At 44.1% G+C, this 19,658-nt stretch overlaps 1 protein-coding gene across 2 annotated transcripts in view; it reads right to left on the bottom strand.

Annotated features, from left to right (window-relative positions):
* CDH13 (cadherin 13) overlaps positions 1-19,658 on the bottom strand; it is a 1,030,795-nt gene that overhangs the window by 415,982 nt on the left and 595,155 nt on the right. The gene's annotated exons all lie outside the window — the stretch shown is intronic.

Raw genomic sequence — 19,658 nt, 5'->3', positions numbered from 1 at the left:
GCTGGAATTCATTACAAGTTGTGTCCCTCCAAAACTTTTAAATCGGTGATCCCAGGGACATCAATGTTTTCTGTTGGTAAAAATCCTTGGGAGTCATTTCCTGGCACTGACCGTCCTACACCCTATGGTGACATTTCCCATAAAGACCTTCTATGGCCTGGAGCCCTTAGACTTTGGGCTGAGAACTTCTACAAACGGCAGTCTCACACTTTTTTGAGGAGTCTTACCGCTTTATTGGGTTATTAGTACAGAGCAACCTTACTGAGAAGGCACTGGTTAGATTTCTGGCCAGTTGAAGGCTTAGAGGCAATATGTTTATGAAGGCTGCCATGATGCATCGAGTAGGTTGCAGATATCGAGCTGGCCATCAATAGCTCCATTTCCAGCATCCACGATTTCAAAGATAATTGCTCTCAAAGATCTCAAGTCACCAACGCATCTGTCAAAATATCAATAGCTGCGAAATCTGCCAGTCTTTCAGAATTCAAAGCCCGTCCTTTACTAAAAGACTTTATTTTGTCAATGTTCCCGACAACTATACACAAGTAAATGGTCTGGGGGAGAGATTTATGACAAGAGTTTAAAACAGTTTGTAAACCCACGAACATGTGCATGGGCTTCCCTTGCTGGTTGTGACCCTGACCCTCTCTACATTAGACCCAGATGGGCTGAGTGCTGACTTGTGAGCACTTCTAGAAGCTGCATCTCGTGAAATCCCCTTAGTGACAACCTGAGATCAGTACTGAGATGACTTGCCTTTAATTGCAGGCTCTGGCGCGGTGTGCCTTCAGACCAAGGTAACAGAGCTACAGGTGCCAAAATGGGACCAGAGTGCGGACTGTCTGAGTTGAACTCTGAGCTTTTGTCACTCTAGCAAGCTGCTCTCTCTACTGCTGCCAAAGTTTGCACGTGGATTCAGTTTTGGTTTGGAAGCAACAGAGAAGTAATTAAGCTCTTTGGGCTTTATTTGTTTCGTGATATGATATGAGAGACATCTGTAAGTTTTGACTTCCTTGCATCCCTGGCCCTCTTGTATAAGTAACAGTGCCCTGCTTCCCTTTGGGCCATTATCTGTTCCCTACTCCCTGTGTGTGTGTGTTTCCAGTGGGCCTGTCGATCATAGTGTTATTTCCTCCAATCCTGCCCCGGAGGGGTGGGCTCATGAGCCGACCTAAGCCAATCGGGAGCTCTCTCCTGGGAATGGGACCCCTAATGCCAAGGGTGCAACGGATGGGGGTGGGTGCAGAGGATTTCTTCCACTAATTCTGCCTCAAAGAGAGTCTTCAAGAGTTTCTGGCTGTGGTCCCCAGAACTGAGCCTCTTCCTAACCTTTCTCAGAGCCAGCTGTCCGATTTTAAATCTGTATAATATGGCCGGCACGCATCCAGTGATGCTCTTACTGCTTAAGTTGGCCAGGGCTTGTCTGTCCCTCAATCACAGAGCCCTGAGCAGTTCACATGAGAACATTATTCTGAGCTGGTCCACATCTGCACGCACACAAACGCTGCCAGCTTGTCTGCGTCTGCCTGCAGTGGGCTAATCAAAGACACAAGTGGGCTGTGCAATCAAGGGCAGAAGACACCAAAAGGAACGTGGAATAAAAATGTGTCCGTCAGCCAGTAGAAAAAAAAAATCCGGGGCCTATTATTTCCCACATTTCTTTCTTCTCTAGGAAGAGGTTCTATCTGTCCCGGCTGAGGAAGATGGCTTCAAAGAAAAGAGACTTCTGGGCATCCTGGAGAGGAGCGGGTCTTCCGGCGACCCGGATTTAGTTCATGCCATTCCTTACTGCGTGGGCTTGTACAACTCACTTCCCCCCGCTGAGACTCAGCGTCCAACTCTGTAGAATGGGAGTCATATGACCAAAAAGACAGTGTTTGTTTATGCATGTGTGAATATACGGGGACATGCGTGGTTCACACACAGATTCAGTACATATGCCTTCAGAAATTCCCTGACAGCAGGAACACTTAAGGAGATAGTCAAGGGGAAGGAATAGGATTGGACAGAGAACATTTATTACTCTACATACATGTGCGTGTCTAGGCCCTAGCATACACTTACATGTAACAAGTGCAAAAAAATTTTTAAAGCAAATCTCCTTGCTGCAAAGCATCCTCATTTCACACCTGAGAAGGCACGCATCCTGATATGACAGTTGACTTGCTGTGTGTCTCACAGAAGGTCATGGAGGGATGGGGATAGGCGACCGAGACTCCAGAAGAATTTTAAGCTCTATGGATTCGTTTGACAAACAGGAACTTGAGACCCAGTCAAGGATCTAACTGGCACAGCCGGGATATCACAGGCATGACAGAGTTCTGAAGAACGGAACGAAGACGGAGGAGGGGCAAGAGAGGAGAGAGGCTCCGGGAGGAAGGAGGGGGCCTGGCCACCGTGCCATCGGCCGGGCAGAGGACGGCCCTTTCCTCACGGTGTTTTGCCTGAGTTGTATGGTTCTGGAACCACCTGTATGGGGGTCTGGGCTGTCAACAGTCATGAAATCAGACTGGGCGCCCCTTCTGTCTCCACACAGTCTCCGACTAGATCTGTTTCTCTGGTCTTCCTACAGCCGTGAAGCAAATAGCTTGCAGGGAATGAGGCTACAAGCAGTCATGGCTGAAAGTATCCCCTGCTCCCTGGGAATGGTAGCTCCGTGTGGGTGGGTCCTGTCCAAGGCCCACAGCACCACCCTACCCATAGCACATGCACAAGGGATGATTTTGAAGGATTGGGGGAAAGAGGAGGGAAGGGCTGAAGGGAGAGCTGAGTGAGCAAAGACAACGATGGGTGCTGGACAGGCACCAGGCTCCTGGAGGAGCACGGCCTTGGTGGAGCTGTGGCCACGGGCTTGGCTAAGGAGCGCCTGCCCGTCATGCTTCCGGCATGGACCTTCCTGTGACTCTCCTCTCGGCCTCCATTACGTTTGCTTACACACGTGCACACATGCATACACACACGTGCAGCTTTGACGTTTTCCGTTCCTCCACTCTTCATTTCCTGTTTCTCAACCAACAGTCACAGAAACTAATTTACCTTATCAAAAAGGCAATTACTCAGTATCTTAGACTTCTATTTATTTGACAGGCTTCTAATTTTCTCACTTTTACCTAATTTGACAGGGAATATTATAGACATAACTAGTCTTTCAGAATGACTTTCACAAGGTTAGTTCACTTGTTAATTGACCCTCCGTGATGGCAATTTATGAAGCATATTAATTTCATCTGTCACTTCCAACACAAAGTAAATGTGGAAAATAGTCTATCTTTCATAAGGGACCTTGTAAAAGAAGTATGTCGGAATTCTTAATTAATGTATGCATATCCTTTCAACCATTGATATTGTGCAGAACTTTTATACCCACTCATCTGAAGCTCTGTCTCCCTTTTATAAATGTTTTGTTATTCCTTTATGATGAAGGAGAGACACCTTCACTGAGGATTATTCTGCAAGGGATATAAATCACCCTTATATAAAAATGAAGCAGCCATTTGTCTGGAAGGATTTCTAGAGCCCACAAAGGAAAGTTAAAAAGATTCCCACGAGAGCTGTAGCAAGAGGAAAGACCGCCTTTCCAGAAGGCAGAAGCGGATGCCCTTTCACACCCACAGTATGGCTACTCCAAGGAATGAAATCAGACACACCACTTGCCCCCTTTAAGAAAGGAAGGTGGTGCCTCCACAGGCTATGTTGGACCTTCGAAGGACACCTGGTGAAGAGAGAGCTCACCGCTTGGATGTGATTGGCTACATTCCTTTTCCTGAACTTCCTGACACCCCCCGTTCAATTTCATCCTTATTCATTTCAAAATCACTTTGGAGCCTACCAGTGGGCAAGCACTCAGGATAAAGCTCCAAACAGAACAGACGTGGACTTGAGGCTCACGGGGCTCACACTCCCGCAGAAGAAACAGGAAAGTCAATAGAATACAGAACAGAATTACAATATGGAGTGATAAGCACCAGGACAAAGTGAGGGGTGGTTCTGAGGCTGAGGGAATGGACCCAGAACATAGAAAGGAAATTCCCTTGGCACGATGTGGAGCGACCTCTGGGCTTTCCCTCCCTCCCTGAACATTCTTTCTATGGATTCCCTGGAGTTCTCCCAAATTCCTGACTCCTGCACGTCGGCTTATGGAGCTTCAACATCTAAGTAGGCAACTCTTCCAGCTTCGGCTAGAGCACAGATGCTCGGGGCTCCTTCATAGGTACGCGTGTTGAGTCTTGGCTCTTCCCCTGGTTTTTACCCAGATCTGAACTTTCCACACACCAGCAGGGAGCCTCAATGAACAAGGGCTCCATTTCCTCACCCAGCCAATGCCCTAGTTAAAATGTTGGCTCAGCAAGGGGCCTTTGCATGGATTCCATCATAAATCACCCAGGTTCAGCATTAATATTCTCTTAGAGTAATGGTGTCTTTGGCTCTGTGATCTCAAGTATTTTCTTCCTGCCATTTTCTCCATGTTGAAAACCTACTCCCCTTATGAGATGAAGTGCCATTTTCAAGTTTGAACGTCTTCATGGAAGAGATCGCCAGAAAAGACTAGGATCCTCTGTTGAGGCTTGAAATCTTACATATATATATCTATATATATAGATATATATAGATATATCTATCTCCAGGACTTATTAAAGCTGAGTTTAGCCTAATTGTTTATGTTTTCTCTGATCAAATGGAGAAGTTTTACTTTCCCTCAAGCGTCTTGCTAATAAATCCCCTCAAAGGTCATTCCTGGCTTTGAGCTAAGCACAAAATATATATGTTTGGGAAGAAAAGGCCTAATCTTTAATTTTTTTTTTTAAATTTTTTTTTCAACGTTTTTTATTTATTTTTGGGACAGAGAGAGACAGAGCATGAACGGGGGAGGGGCAGAGAGGGAGACACAGAATCGGAAACAGGCTCCAGGCTCCGAGCCATCAGCCCAGAGCCTGACACGGGGCACGAACCCACGGACCGCGAGATCGTGACCTGGCTGAAGTCGGACGCTTAACCGACTGTGCCACCCAGGCGCCCCCCTAATCTTTAATTTGACAGTAATGGTGTAAGAGTTGAGGGTTTTCTTTGTTAAAGTAGCAATATACATACATATATGTATATATATATATTATTTGCAACATATATGCACATATATATATATATATATATATATAATAGTAATAAAATACGAGACCGTGTTAAGGAATATTTATCCTGAGTTTTCTACAATATATTTAACAAAAGCATGTTTTAGAGCATTTATAATGAAAACCATTTGATTTCTGATTGAGATAGTCCATGCCAATGATTTACACACAGAAGCATTTTATAAAAATGCAAATTACAAAGGTGGCATGCTGTAATGTCCTCATCAATCATAAAAATACATATTTTGAATAAGTGTTGAGATATATAATCTATACTTCATAGATCTCAGCACGGGAGCACTGCCATTACTAGCCGAAGTGCACCACGCGATTATCGGAAAATAATTACTCCCTTGCTCTAATGTTATCACATGATAATAATGCTAAGATGCTGTTCTGAGCAATAACATTTCTGAGGAGGAGAAAATTTCTTCCTCGTTTAATCTCACAGCCAAAAAAAGAAGGTCGGGTGTGGGGGGCGGGGGTTTGTGAGTGCACACACGTGCACGTATGTGGGAAGTGGGACATTCTTCCTTTGTCTTCAAGGTTAGCAGATGTACCTTTTACAGTATGTCTTCCTTTCTGTTAACAAAGTAGGTGAATTAAGCCCCCAAACCTTCCAGACACTGAAGAAACGTTGGTGTTTTTAATTTTTTTACCAAAGATAATGAAACCCCAAGGGAGGAAATTCATGGTTAAATAAAGGTTTCATGGCTCAAAGGACTGGATGTTCATATTAGTAAAATCACCCTCCACTGTATGGTCAGAGCTACTCTGAAACTACCCATACATACATCTGTGGACATGTGCAATTAGCTCTTACGATAGGCTGGAGGAATTCTGGAATATTCCTGTTGCTTTAAGATGCCATCAGTGAAGACAAAGAGATATAGGTCTGAACTGACCTTCCTCCCACCCAGGGGAAGAGCTAATAAAATAAAAACAAAACCAAAACATAACAAATAAAACAGTGGAATGGGAAAAAGAATCGTAGTGGGGATAAAACAGGCCGTACTGAATCTCAGATGTGTGCTTATCACAGACTCAACTGGAGGGACACAGTCTTCTGAAGTGGAGTGAGGGTGGTTTGGGCACGGGGTCACCGTTTACTCCTGGACACCTGGGGCTGGGGCAGAAGTGACTGCAAAGCTCACACCACAATTTTGCCCTGAAGTTGGGTTAGTACCACCCAACTGTGGTTTGTCTTCTGGAACTGAACTTGGCAACGCTTATTCATGCTGAAGCCTTCAATTTCTTCCCCTTGTCTGTTACCGTGTAGGGGCTCAGAAAACAAACAAGACTTTCCTCTTTCTATGTCTTTTCAAAGCTTTGTAGATAAGTTGGAAATAGTAGCTACTGTTGCTTATGGAACACTTCCTAAGTGCCACGTACTTTCTTCTATATTCTAGAACAGTCGTTCTCAACTAGGGGTATCTCCTCTTCCAAAGACATCTGGTGGTGTCTGGAGATGTTTTTGGTCGTTACAACTTGGGGCTGGTGGATGCTACCGGCATCTAGTTATAGGCCGGGGATAATGCTAAATACCCTGTAAATTACAAGACAGCCTCCACAAAGAAGAACAATCCAGCTTCAAGCGTCAGTAGTGCCGAGGACGCCTTTGAGAAACCCTGTTTTAGAAGGATTTCTGTGGTGCTCACATCACAAGTATGAGTTAGGTATTTTTAGCATTCCTATGCTGCACATTAGGACACAGGGTCTCAGAGGTGAAAAACTGTAGGAGTGATCATTTATTGTCTACTTTGTGCTTGGCTCTCTCCTAACCGCTTTACTATGTGCCACGTGCTCATCACGGCCATGAATTAAGTCACATTAACCCCATTTCACAGATAAAAGAAAACGGAACATCAATTGCCCAGGGTCACATAGACCTGAATGGACAGAACCAAGATAAACATTCCCTTCTGCCTGGCACCAAATCCCATATCCCTGTATCCCCCCGAGTCAAGGTCATTGCTGCTCAGGGGCAGGTTCAGGGATTCAAACTCAGAAAGTAGAATTCCAGCTTCTAGACTTTTTCCATGATACCTTGGGGCCACACAAGGAAAGAAAACCCTCCAAAAGCACACAACATATAAATGTGCTGGGATTAGACTGAAGACTTAAAGGCATCAAAGATGCTGGGAACTCAGGTATACTAAAAGATTCTTCCACAGAAGGGACATGGGACAGAGGTGCCCAAGCAGGGACGTTCTCTGTGGTCAGCGGTCCCCTCCTACACACAGCCAGAGGCCAAGAAACAGATGATGATAAAGATGTCAAGGGGTCAGTTTGCTGCCCTGCTTCTGTGTGAGCAACGCTTACGCTGTGGGGAGTCTTCAAAAGTGTGGACAGGGATACCTTCAAATGAGTCAGCTCTGGTTTTATAAACTGATCTTACATTGGGAACATTCTATTTTAGATGGCCAGATCTTGCTGGTCTGGGGGAATGCCTGTATTATTTCAATTACAATACTTGAAGTTTAGAGAGAAATCTCCTTCGTAAAGTATGCAGAGAGGGAGATCACTATTGAAAGCCTCTCACCCTTATTAGCAGCTTCAAGGTGATTAAGTCACATGAATTTAATTATTAGCCTATTAACCCATAGAATATCTGCTCAATGCCTTGCTTATAAATATCACATCCACTCCCCCTTTTACACACAAGTGTTGTTATCATCATACCTTATTCCAGTCAATAATTTGTCCCAATGGGCATTTATAAAAAATATTTATCCAGCTATACGTATTGAGAACCAATATCTATTATTTGACGGTTACTCTGTATCGACCCCATCAGATCTAAGTAGCTAGTGCCTAGATTCTGATTTTCTTAGATGTGTTCTCACTTTTATCTTGAAACCCCCAGAAAAAGCTGGAATCGTCACCTCAAGCTCCCTCCCTCCCGCTCAACCCAACCACTTAACCGGTCACCTGGCCCCATCGTGACTCCGTCTAGAATTCCCAACAAATTTCTCCTCAAAGATTTTGGTCTCCTTCCACTTTCCACTCTATGTAGTGAGCGGTTCCCGATCGGACCCACGTATCCAATCTCATGTACTCTTGTGCTTCAAATCTTTCAGGGGGTTGCCAGTTCCTTTAAGATAAAACCCACATTTCTTAGCTTATAAAACCCTTTATAATCCAACTCCTATCTTCCCCTCCAGCCACTTCTCCTATCACTCGTGTGGCCTCTACGTCATCCATGCAATACTAGCTCTTGGAATTCCCTAAATAATTGTAATTTTCCATGCTTCCTGTTTTTGCACATCCTGGGATGGTTCTCTCTCCACACCCAACGCTTATAGACTAGAAGCGGTCCTCTCCATCCTACAAGACAGGCCAGGTCTGGAGTCCTAGTTAAAACCTTCCCTGTCCCCCCATGCCCCTCCCACCTAAGAAGTCCATCCAAGTCCACCATGAGAATCCTGTGTCCTTGCCAAGTCTAGGTGAAGAGTGGGTAGGTGTCTTAATTCTTGACTATGCTGAAAAGTATGGGTGTGTAGGCGTTTTCCTTCTTATACCCCTCCTCCCAAAAAAAAGACAAACAAAAGAGATACTCTCTTTTTCCTCTCTGATGTCGCCATGTTGGCCATTTCTGGAGCCATGTTGGTACCAACCAAGAGCTAACGTTGGACTGGGAATGACGGGGGCCGGGATAGACCAGAGAGATTGAAAGAGCCTGAGACCTTGATGAGATTGTGCACGTGGGGGTCTGCCCTTCTTCCGACCTCCCAGTTTGATGAAATTTATTTTCTCACTTAAGTTTAGATCCATTTGAGTTAGAGATTTCTGTTATTTGAAGCTAAAAGCATCCTTACTTCACTGCCTTCTCTGATATCCCCGCTCTTACCTCTTGGCTCCGTATTCCTCCTTGGTCTTTTGCTACCTTGCCTCTCATTACATTTATTTGTAATTCTCCTTTGACCTGTCTGACTTCACTTATTAGAATGTGAACCTCTTAACAGCAGGGACCACGGTATTATTAGTCTTTTATCTCTTAGTTCTTGGTAAATAGCAGATGTTAATAACATTTTGCAAAATCAACTTTGATAGCTTCATAGGGGATAAGGAGTTGGGAGGAAATTTATGTGGCGTCTTCTCTTATACTTACTTATTTCCTGGTGTATAAGGAGCCCTGTTTGTACAGGGTGAAAAATGCCTTCTTGACTTAAATGTTGGGTCCTGCCATGTGGTGAGTCAGATTCAACTAACGTTTGCCGAACATCTACTCCGTGCCAACAACTTGCAGGAGACCAGCTGGGACTAGCGTGAGTCTGAGGCCTTAACCCCACAGAGAGCAGAGGGCAGCATGAGGCCAGGCATGGGCTTTACAGAAATGAGCTTCCAAGCTGGAGACGTCAGCATTTCTTCATAAAGCTTTCCGGTCCCGTGCAGATGGCTTCCCTAAAGCGGCTTCTCCTAAGTAGGGGAAGGAGGCCCGGCTCCGGGCTGGCTTGGTTTGGACCATCAGCTCCGGCAAAAGGAGCTCCATAACTAAATAAGGTGCTACTTAAACCCAGCGCGATGCAGCCGAAAAGGGGAAATCCCTGAGAGGGAGGCAGAGCGGATACATTCACTGAGGGACTGAATGGTTTTGAAAGAAAACCCTAAGTTCTGTGTATCAGCTCACCAGGTGCAGTAAAACGTCGGCCGTTCGAACCCTTCAGGAAGATGAGCCACCATGGGGGGGTCTAACACCCTGTCCCTTTGCTTCAAGCCACGTCTTCCCTTCTTTATTGTCATAGGTGTTGCCTCTGGATTATTTTGCAAAACATTATGAAGTTATACTTTTCTAGAATGTTGCCAAAATGTACACAATTTCACAGTTGAGATTTATAGTGTGGAGTTCTATGAAAAAAGTTCCTCATACGATACAAATGAAACACATGTTAAGAAGGGCATATAATCTCAATTATAAGAGACTGTACTATAAGTGAACTGAATACCGGCTTTTGAAATTCCAACGTAAAATTAATTTGAAATTTGAAAGCATCATTGAATCCACGGATATGTGATTTATGGTTGTTTTAATCCTTTTTTAGAACCAGTTTATTGAGACATGCTTGACATACAAAAAGCTGTATATATTTAATGTATATAACTTGGCGAGTTTAGAGATAAGCATACATCTGTGAAATCACTGTCACAATCTATGCCTTACGTTTATCAGTCTCCTCCAATATCATAATCAGAGCAGTAACGGTAATAATAAATAAAGAGGGCAACAGCCATATCTCCTTTAACAAACTATCTGAGTACTATGTGCCTTTCCTTCCTTGGATTTCTTTTTATGTCTATTTATTTATTTTTGAGAGAGAGTGTGAGTGGGGGAGGGGGAGAGAGAGAGGGAAACAGAGAATAGGAAGCAGGCTCCACACTGCCAGCACAGAGCCTGATGCGGGGCTCGATGTGAGGCTCGAACTCATGAACGGTAAGATCATGACCCAAGCCGAAGTCAGACACTTAGCCGACTGAACCACCCAGGCACCTCTCCTTCCTTGGGTGTTTTAAAAACATCATACACCACGTGAGTGTACAAATCTTAAAAGTACAGTTGGACAAATTTAAAATATGTAAACACAATCTATGATTCATCCTTTCCATCCATTCTAGAATTTTAAAAGTTTGCAATCATGGGCGCCTAGATGGCTCAGTCGGTTAATCGCCCGACTTCGGCTCAGGTCCTGATCTCATGTTCTATGGGTTCGAGCCCCACCTCGGGCTCTGTGCCAACAGCTCGGAGCCTGGAGCCTACTTTGGATTCTCTGTCTGCCTCTCTCTATGTCCCTCCCCTGCTCATGCTCTGTATGTCTCTCTCAAAAATAAATAAACAAAAAACAAAAAGAAGTTTGCAATCATATTTTTTGTGAGACTATTTGATTACTACCTCATCCTGACCATATAGGAGGTTCATGCAGGGCAAAAGCCACATTGATTTTGCTCAGCACTGTGTCTCACCTGCTACCTGGTGCGGGGCTGAGCACATACGTGTTTGTTGAACCAATAAACGAACTGGGAATGAGATGACGCCAGCACAGCTGAATTTGCCAGGGCTCAGTTCATCTGTCTTTAAATCTGCGATTTCTTCCCTTCCCACTTTCCAGGTTTGAGAAAATCAAGTGAAACTATTGACATGGTAGTACACGTTGTAAGTTGTGCTACCACATAGAAGTGTACATTTAGCAAATGCAAATATGTTAACTATTTCTCTTTGTCTCTAAACTTAAAAGTGAGTCTAAATGTGAAACTCCATAAATTTCCCGTACTGCAGACCACAGAGCAGCACTTTCTAAGTTAATCTTTTATAATAAATAGCTTGTTTTGATCTCTATCTGTAGGATCTAGGAGAGTAGCACTGATTTCGAAGACGGTCTTTAACGATCCCTGCTTCTTCGTATTTATACCGTTGGGTGATCCCCCGTCCTTGAGGGTGGGCTGAACCTAGTGACTTGCTTCTAATAAATAGAATATGGTAAAAGTGATGGGCACTTTTAGGGGTTACAAAAGACTGTGACTTCCATTTCTCTGACACTCTCTATTGCCTTCTTGGCTTGCACATGGTGAGGAAGTAAGCTGCCAAGTGGGAGAGGCCCACATGGCAAGGAGCAGCTGGCCACCTCCAGCCAACCCCCCAGCAAGGACCTGAGGCCCTCCATCTGACAACCCGCAGGGAAGTCAATTCTGCCAACAAGAATGTGAACTTGGGCCTTTGTTCGGTTGAGCCTGGGGATGACTGAAGCCCTGGTGACACGTTGACTGCAGCCTGGGAGAGACTCTGAGGCAGAGACAAGCCACGCCCAGACTCCTGACCTAAAGAAGCTGTAAGTTAATAATTGTGTGTGGTTTCAATCCACTGAGGGGTGGGGTCATTTGTTTTGCAGTGATAGCTAACTAATACACATTCCATGAATTTCCAGGACTTCGGATAACAGTAAGAGTGACGGGCATTTTCCAGGTGAAACGTTTTGGTCTATGACTCTGGCTTTATCATGAGTCTGTGAACATAAGGAGAGCAGGACAGTAGATGTTCTAGCCTACGCTAAACAAAGTGATGGTTTTGCAAAGTGTGGACACATAGGAGGTGCTCTTGAAGTATTTGTGCACTGAATGATGAATAGTTAACTGAAGCAAGATGACCTCTAGTGAACCTGAAGGACATATGCCAAGGAAAGGCAGGTGAGTAAAGGGGATCTGGGGCAAAGACGGCTTCTCTAGACCGTGAAAATAGCAAGAGCGGACACACTGCATCCGTGGAACGTCCACATCTTCCAAGCTACGACAAGAGCCAGGAAGTTTACGCTAGGGCGGGGCCATCTTTATGTCTCTTCCCCTACAACACTTTTGCAAATGCATCTTGTTTTTCACAACCTTAGGTAGAAACTTGAGCGACCCAAACATCAAAAATAAGGTTACTAATAAAGAGGAACATCTACCCTGTGTGTGTTCCGCAGTCATTAAAAATGACAATATACGTGACTTTGAAAGATACTATGGTAAAATCTTGGATGGTGAGTAACTTGTTCTGTGAGTGTTCCACAGACGAGCAAACATTTCTAACAAATTTTAACTTGATAAACGAGTGATGTCTTGTAATACAGGTAGTATGTGATGCTGAATGCCACATGACCACGTGATCACAACTGAGCCAACAGTTCTTGAAATTTACTTTGATATACGAGTGCTTTAGATTACAAGCATGTTTCCGGAATGAATTATGCTCACAAACCAAGGTTTTACTGTAGTTTCCTTTGGGATGGATAAAACAAGTAGCATCTACTGCCTGATTCCATTTGGATAAAATTATATGTGTATTTATATAGCAAAAAGTCTGGAAGGGGATATATGGACGATGCTTATCTTTTGGTGGTAGCACTATGGGTGATTTTTATTCTTGTTATGCTTTTTAGTATTTCCTAATTTTTTTTAAACAACAAACATGGATTAGTTTTATACTCTGAAACAGTAAAGGCTATATAAATTTATTGCTAAATAATAAAACAAGGAAGATGCCCTAAAGATAACAGTTTCCTGCTAATGCTCTTATTGGAAAAGACATCACATTGTCTAGAGTGAAAATTCCTTCAGCTCTTCTTACTTAGGGGTCCTGGAGCCGGAGCATTCTCATGGGATCCTGGGTGAAGGTGGTGTGTTATGGGGTTTTCTGACGGAGTCATCGGAGCCCATGAACCTGAGGTCCTTCCAAGTTCAGAGGTTAATGAAGAGAGACTGGTGTCCCAGCTGTTCTAAAAGGTTTAGTCCGTCTTAGATGTTTCCATACCAGACCCTTACTTCTTGGGGTTTTTAAGCCCTGGGGAAGCTTGGTTTTCACTCTAAACCACATTTCTTTCAGTGGTGAGCTGAGGGGCCTGTTTGAAGTTCTCTTTCCCTCTGTGAGGGATTCATTTTGTAGGTTTGGGGCAGGACCCAAGAATCCACACTTTTACACATGCATTTGAAAAATGTCAATGCCTTCTCATTGTCTAAGGGCTACATATGGGAAATGACTACTTGCAAAAGCCATCATTCCTACTGGCTCGGTTCCATTAAAAGATAAATAACCCTTTTGTGTGTGTATTGATGTTTTCCATCATTTTTTAAAAAAATTTCACCAGCTGTACAGATCAGAATACGGACACACGTTTCCCGAAGGAGAGTCGGGATCTCACTTTGAAACAGTCGTAGGCGTTTAAAAATCTAACTTGAATGACCTTCAATCAGTGTATTTGCTCCATCCCTTTGGTCACTTGTCTGCATATTCACCCGTGGGATACATATAATTCGAGGCATTGTTCAGGAGGCCAGGCTTACAAGGATTCACACCGAAGTTCTACTTGACATTGGAATCCCCTTGACCGGTTCAAGTATGTCAGGTTCTATTTGACTGAAACCTGACATGTGCCGTATACCAAGAGCTCTCTCCAGCACATTGGCAAAGGCATCTGACTTCAAAAACCACGCGAACAGGGCCTGGTGAACAGTAGGCACGAAGTGTCACGATGTGTTCAGTGACAGCCAATGTGTTGGTGCTGGGAGAGGAGTTTCAACTATAAGGAACGGTGTTTCTGGCCTTCATCACCTTCCCCCAGAGCTCCTTGCCCTGACTTATACATTCTTTACCTGTTGGAACTGGTGTCCTGAGAAGAGACCCACAGTCTTCGGGCATCCCCCTCTCCTTCATTCCATCTTCCACAGAGCTATTCCCCGAACACATATGATTTAATCATTTCTTTACCTAGAAAGCCTCTCATGGCTCCTCACTTTCTCCAGTAATTGTTTTCAATCTGTGGAACGTTCCAATACATTACAAAACTAGGGTCCATCATCACGCACCCCTTCCATCCCCCAGGAGGACATACAGGGGTCTATGTGCAGTCTTCTATTGTCCTTAACGGTTGCAATACGTTGCAGAATATTCAAATTAGAGCAAGACGGGTTAGAGTAGATTTCATTATGAAATGGTTACCTCTGTCATGGAGAGCGTGTGCCCTACAGAGATGCCCGGGGGCCCATTGGGGATGTGCGTGTGCAGTACTATCTGAGAACCGGCATGCCTCCCGGAGGCCACAGCCCAATGCTCCTGTTATAAAACCTTCCCCTTCACTCTTAGGCATATATCACTAACAGATCACAGACCTCCTCCATTTTTCCACTGTCATGCCTTACATCCCGCCCCTTTCTAAACACGTCTTAACTCACTCTCATTACGTGTCACGCTTATTCTCCCTGACTCTGAACTTGAACTTCTATGACTGATGTCATGCCTTGACAGCCACCTTTTGGGAACTGACCACAGAATGTATCCCCTGACTGTGGCAGTGCCCCATCTGACCCGGGGCAGAGTATCGACTCTTGGCACGAATCGGTTTTCTTATCAGTAAAATGGGGGTGTAATTTAAGTCATAGGAAAGTTATAAAGATTAAGAGAGAAAATGCAAGTGAAATGCTTGGCATGGTTAGTCGATGTGATGAAAGGGAGGGAGGCATTTGAGGGAGAGAAACACAAAACAGGAGGAGGAGCTATCTTACCATGATGGACATTCGCTAGCACTGAAAGTACCAACACCAAGAATACTGTGAATGTGGGAAGCGGGTGGTCAGAGAAACTCTCCCTATGAGGTCGTCTGTACATAGAAGGTTATAAAAGTTTCTGCAACAGAGAGAGTTCATTCAGTGACCAGACTTCGGTTTTCTGAAAGCTTAATAGACTAGTCCAGACACAACCTTAATTCTGTCAATCGGAAACGGTCTATCAACAGAAGTCAGGAAGGAGATCCTTGGTTTCTCACTACAGATGACTACATTTGCATTTGGATTTACATATTCATGTCTCAGGAGTTTGATTAGTAAAATTCCATCTCCAAGACACAAGTCACTTCTGGACAGACACCGAATCAGGCTTCGGATCTGTAAAGAAGAGGACGATGCCTTGCGTTGTTGACACAGGCCTTATTTCAAGTGGCCTTGTCTCGGAAAACGAACAACCGTCCCCGGATGATAACTGACCACATCCAGCAACACCTGGGAACCTGAGCTCTCTTTTCTTTCAAAGGCAAAGCCACCACATTCACCTTTTTCTCACATGCTGTAGCTCCCACATTAGAACAAGAGCCCCAGGAGGCATGGGTCAGATCAGATGTCTTTGTGTCTTCAGCCCCTGACTCAGGAAGCATTCGATAAATGTTTGCTGTGAAAAATAACTTAACGAAAGCCCTTTTTCCATAATGAGATAGGTCTCTGACCTCTTATCAAAGGATTTGATATCCATCCTTAATAAGGACCCTGATCAGATATGCGTAGTACAAAAATCTGTCAGAAAAGTTCATGCGTTTTCCATTGTCGATAACCCATCCTTTAAAATAGAGTGCTTTAAAATGGAATATAATGTTGCACGGTAATTATTGTTGTGATAACATCAAATGCAATGATCATTGCTGTTGTGTAATTGACCCAAGTACCTGCTTTGTAACTTCAGTCCAAGGGACATGTTTAATTATAGACTCAATCATTTATCCAATATCAAAAACCACGGCATCAAGGTTTAGGACCTAATTACCAGGCAGGCATTGTAAAACCGTTTTCCCAAAGCAAGCTCATTTGTTTCATAAAAAAATTACTTAACTCTGATTAATATACTATTCCATGTAAGTATAAATAAAGAAAAAGGAGTTGGTGTACAATCAAGCTAAACTAATATAACTATTCAAGCTTTTACAATACCGATTTTCTGAATATGCCCTGAAGGAATTCTCAGAAATGGAGTGCTAAGTGATAGATTTTTTAAGAAAATGGCATGCCAATGATTTCAATTCAAATATCCATAATCATTTTTATCATCCAACTTGGATGGCCAACTTGGCGAGAGTAGTTGATAGGCCTTATCCAGGAGAGGTGTATGGCTCTTGCCTTTTGAACTGGGCAGATTTGTTCAAAATACAAATAGAGGTTGTAGGACTCTGAGCCACAGACGGGAGAGACAGCGGGTTCTCAAACAGCAGGACAGTGAAAGTATTGGAAAGACATCAGCTGTCAAAAAAGCTCCCCACGAAAAAGTGACCCCGGGACAGTGGAGAGAAAGGGGTACAAGTGGATAAAATGAGAAAATGTTAATGAAGCCATTTCTAAGGGTTTTATTGAGTGGAGGGGAAAATATCACCAACTCCCATCGTGATTACAACTGTATATTAATTGAGATTCAGCACTGTCTGCATTCATGCTTCAGCTGACAGCTACCAAGTTGTTAAAGCTTAAACAGAAACTAACTGCATTGATCTTACGTCTAGTTACAACCTGCCCCTTCTGAGATTTGTACTTTCTAAACTAAATATAAACAAAGGTGGTTACGCAAGCCAGCCAGAAAAATATCTGGAGGACGTTAGAAGTTAACTCTGTTATACAGATGAATTCAATCACGCGTATCCACTGGGAGCGTGTGATTAAAAGTGATGTAAAAAATTTGTATACCGAAAAATAACTGTGGGGAACTTGGATCTGGTCAAGGTGACATTAGCTACATGGAAAATAATCACAGAAAACACTTTTGGAATATACAAAGGGCCGGCTGTACAAGATATATTAAGGGGCAACTCAGGGCATTTTTTTTCTGACTATATCAGGCAAAAGTCCCACGTGGCATAAATTCAGGTCAAAGTAAGCTGGAGTTGAATTATCCAACTTTCCCCTGCTGTAACCTCCATTGGTTTGGAGTTATGAGTGGTCAAGGCTACTTTTATTTGTAGTTACCTCACACAGTGTGAGGCCCACCAGGAAACCTTTCTTTGCCCCTTTGGAAGCACACCTACCAAAAGTCTACCTTGGATTGTCTTTCCGTTGGGTTAACAAAGCGTTCTTTGAGATGCACCCACAGTTGCTAACCACTGCTCTAAATAGAAACCCAAGAAAAAGCTCCTAGCACACACCAAGCAACCATAAGGTTAACATAATTGGGTCCCAAAGTTGATGCTTTGACTTCTAGCAGTAGAGGCCTATATAGGGTCAAGGCTGGGACATGTACTGTTCATTTCTTGACAACCACGTTAATGTCTATTCATATGCCGACAGTGAGCTCTTCCTGGTCCTGGCCATCAGCTGGAAGGGGTCTTATGGGTTCTTGCAGGGGAGTGGGGCGAGCAGCCACCGGCTCGTGAAGCACCTCACTCCTGTTTCACTAAAGACTCATTTGATAACTGTAGGAGTTTCACATTTTTCTACTTCAAAAGGGCAAGGCGTGGTGGCGGTTCCAACACCCCCAAGGGAGCTGCAGTGAGCAGGCAGAGTTAATGGGAGGCCAGGGAGACTGATTTTCTCCTGCGATACAACTGACATCTCCAATATGCAAATCTAGGCATGTGTTCAAAAGGATGCCAATACCACTGTCTTTCCGATATCCCTAACACTTGAGACCACCAGTTTCAACGGCATGAACTTCCATCCAGACCCTGCATTCCAGCTGACTGAGCCACAACTGCTCTTTTTTGGGAAGAAATGGAGATGCATCCACCTGAGTTTTACGAAAGGAAAAAAAAAATCCAATGTTGGGGGTGTGCACTATTTGTTGAGGACTCTTTGGGGAAAGGTTAAATCATCAGCCTCTAAACACAAATCTTGGATGCGCCCTTTCTTCTTGGTAACTCTCTGCCATGTGAAATGTCACCACCACCGAGAGGCCCTGTGCACACGGCTGGCTCTGTGGGACTCAGCAGTGGGGACAGCTTCCCCGAAGCTCAGCTAGCTGCCTGGTGCTTACTCCTGGAACTCTGCTGCTGCTTTTGCTTCCTCCTTGCTTTCCTTTTCCTAGTTTCTGAGCAGGGTTACAGCCATGGGCTTTAGAACTCATTTGAGGCCTTCCTCCTCCACCTGGTGTGGACCTTGAGCAAATTATTCAACCTGCCTGCACTTCTGTTAATAAGAGACCCAGCTGCAAAGGTTGCTCGGAATTTAAATGAGCCGGTGCAATGTTAAATCCTAGCGTGATGTCTCCTACATCCCTCAGTGATGGGGACTAACTAGTGTGGCCGTGATCAGAGCTGGACCAGGGTGAGGAGAGCAAGGCACTTGGTTTCTGCGCACCAGCGTAAAGGAGGTTGGCAAAAAACCCAGTCATCAAGGTAAATAATATTTTCACGTAATATTTTACAAGTTAAGAATCAATGCAGGAAACGCATCATGAAAAGACCTCCAAATTAAAAAAAAAAAATTAACAGTTATTCACTTTTGAGAGACAGAGCATGAGCAGGGGAGGGGCAGAGAGAGAGAGGGAGACACAAAATCTGAGGCAGACTCCAGGCTCTGGGCTGTCAGCACAGAGTCCGACGCGGGGCTCCAAGCCAAAACCGTGAGATCGTGACCTGACCCGAAGTTGGACGCTTAACCAACTGAGCCACCCAGGCGCCCCTCCCCTCAATTTTTAAGACAAGAGCAGTCATGGTGCTGAGGTGAGCCATCCTGGAGCCAGAGGCAAAAGGAAAAATCAGCAATGGTGATACTGTCTTTATTTAGAATGCTGATATTTGGTTCATTATGGATTTTCTGCATTAATTTTCATCTTGTCTTTATTTAAAATTTTGATACTTTGCTCGTCATGGATTTTTTGCATTAATTTTGAGCTTTTAAAATGTTGCATGAAAATGTGATCTCCCTTGATGAATGAGGTTTTTTGGCCCTGGAGACAAGTGTTCCAATGGTCTCCTTCACTTCACCTTAGTCTGGGCTCCACTGCCAATGACCATGTGCCGTGGAAATGTCTGATTTCACCCCAGCCATTTTGGGGCCCGTTTCTTGCCGGGCTTCCTGAGCATCCACTGATTTTTTACTGAGTGAGTGTGGTCTATAAAGTAATCTGTGGCTTTTTCACACTTGTACCTGAGTCTCCCACGATAACCTGCGGGCTGTGTCAAGTAGGTGGCTATAAAGTGGAGGAAAGCAGGTCCCAGATGAAGGGAGGAAGGGGCACCATCTGGGGTACCACCTATGGTTTTCAAAGTTGTAATGTGCATGAGAGGGTGGATATGCTAAGGGGACTGAAGATCCAGCTCA

This window comes from Felis catus, chromosome E2 (assembly GCF_018350175.1).
Source record: "Felis catus isolate Fca126 chromosome E2, F.catus_Fca126_mat1.0, whole genome shotgun sequence".
NCBI classification, from domain to species: Eukaryota; Metazoa; Chordata; class Mammalia; order Carnivora; family Felidae; genus Felis; species Felis catus.
This window is presented reverse-complemented; position numbering and strand designations above follow the sequence as displayed.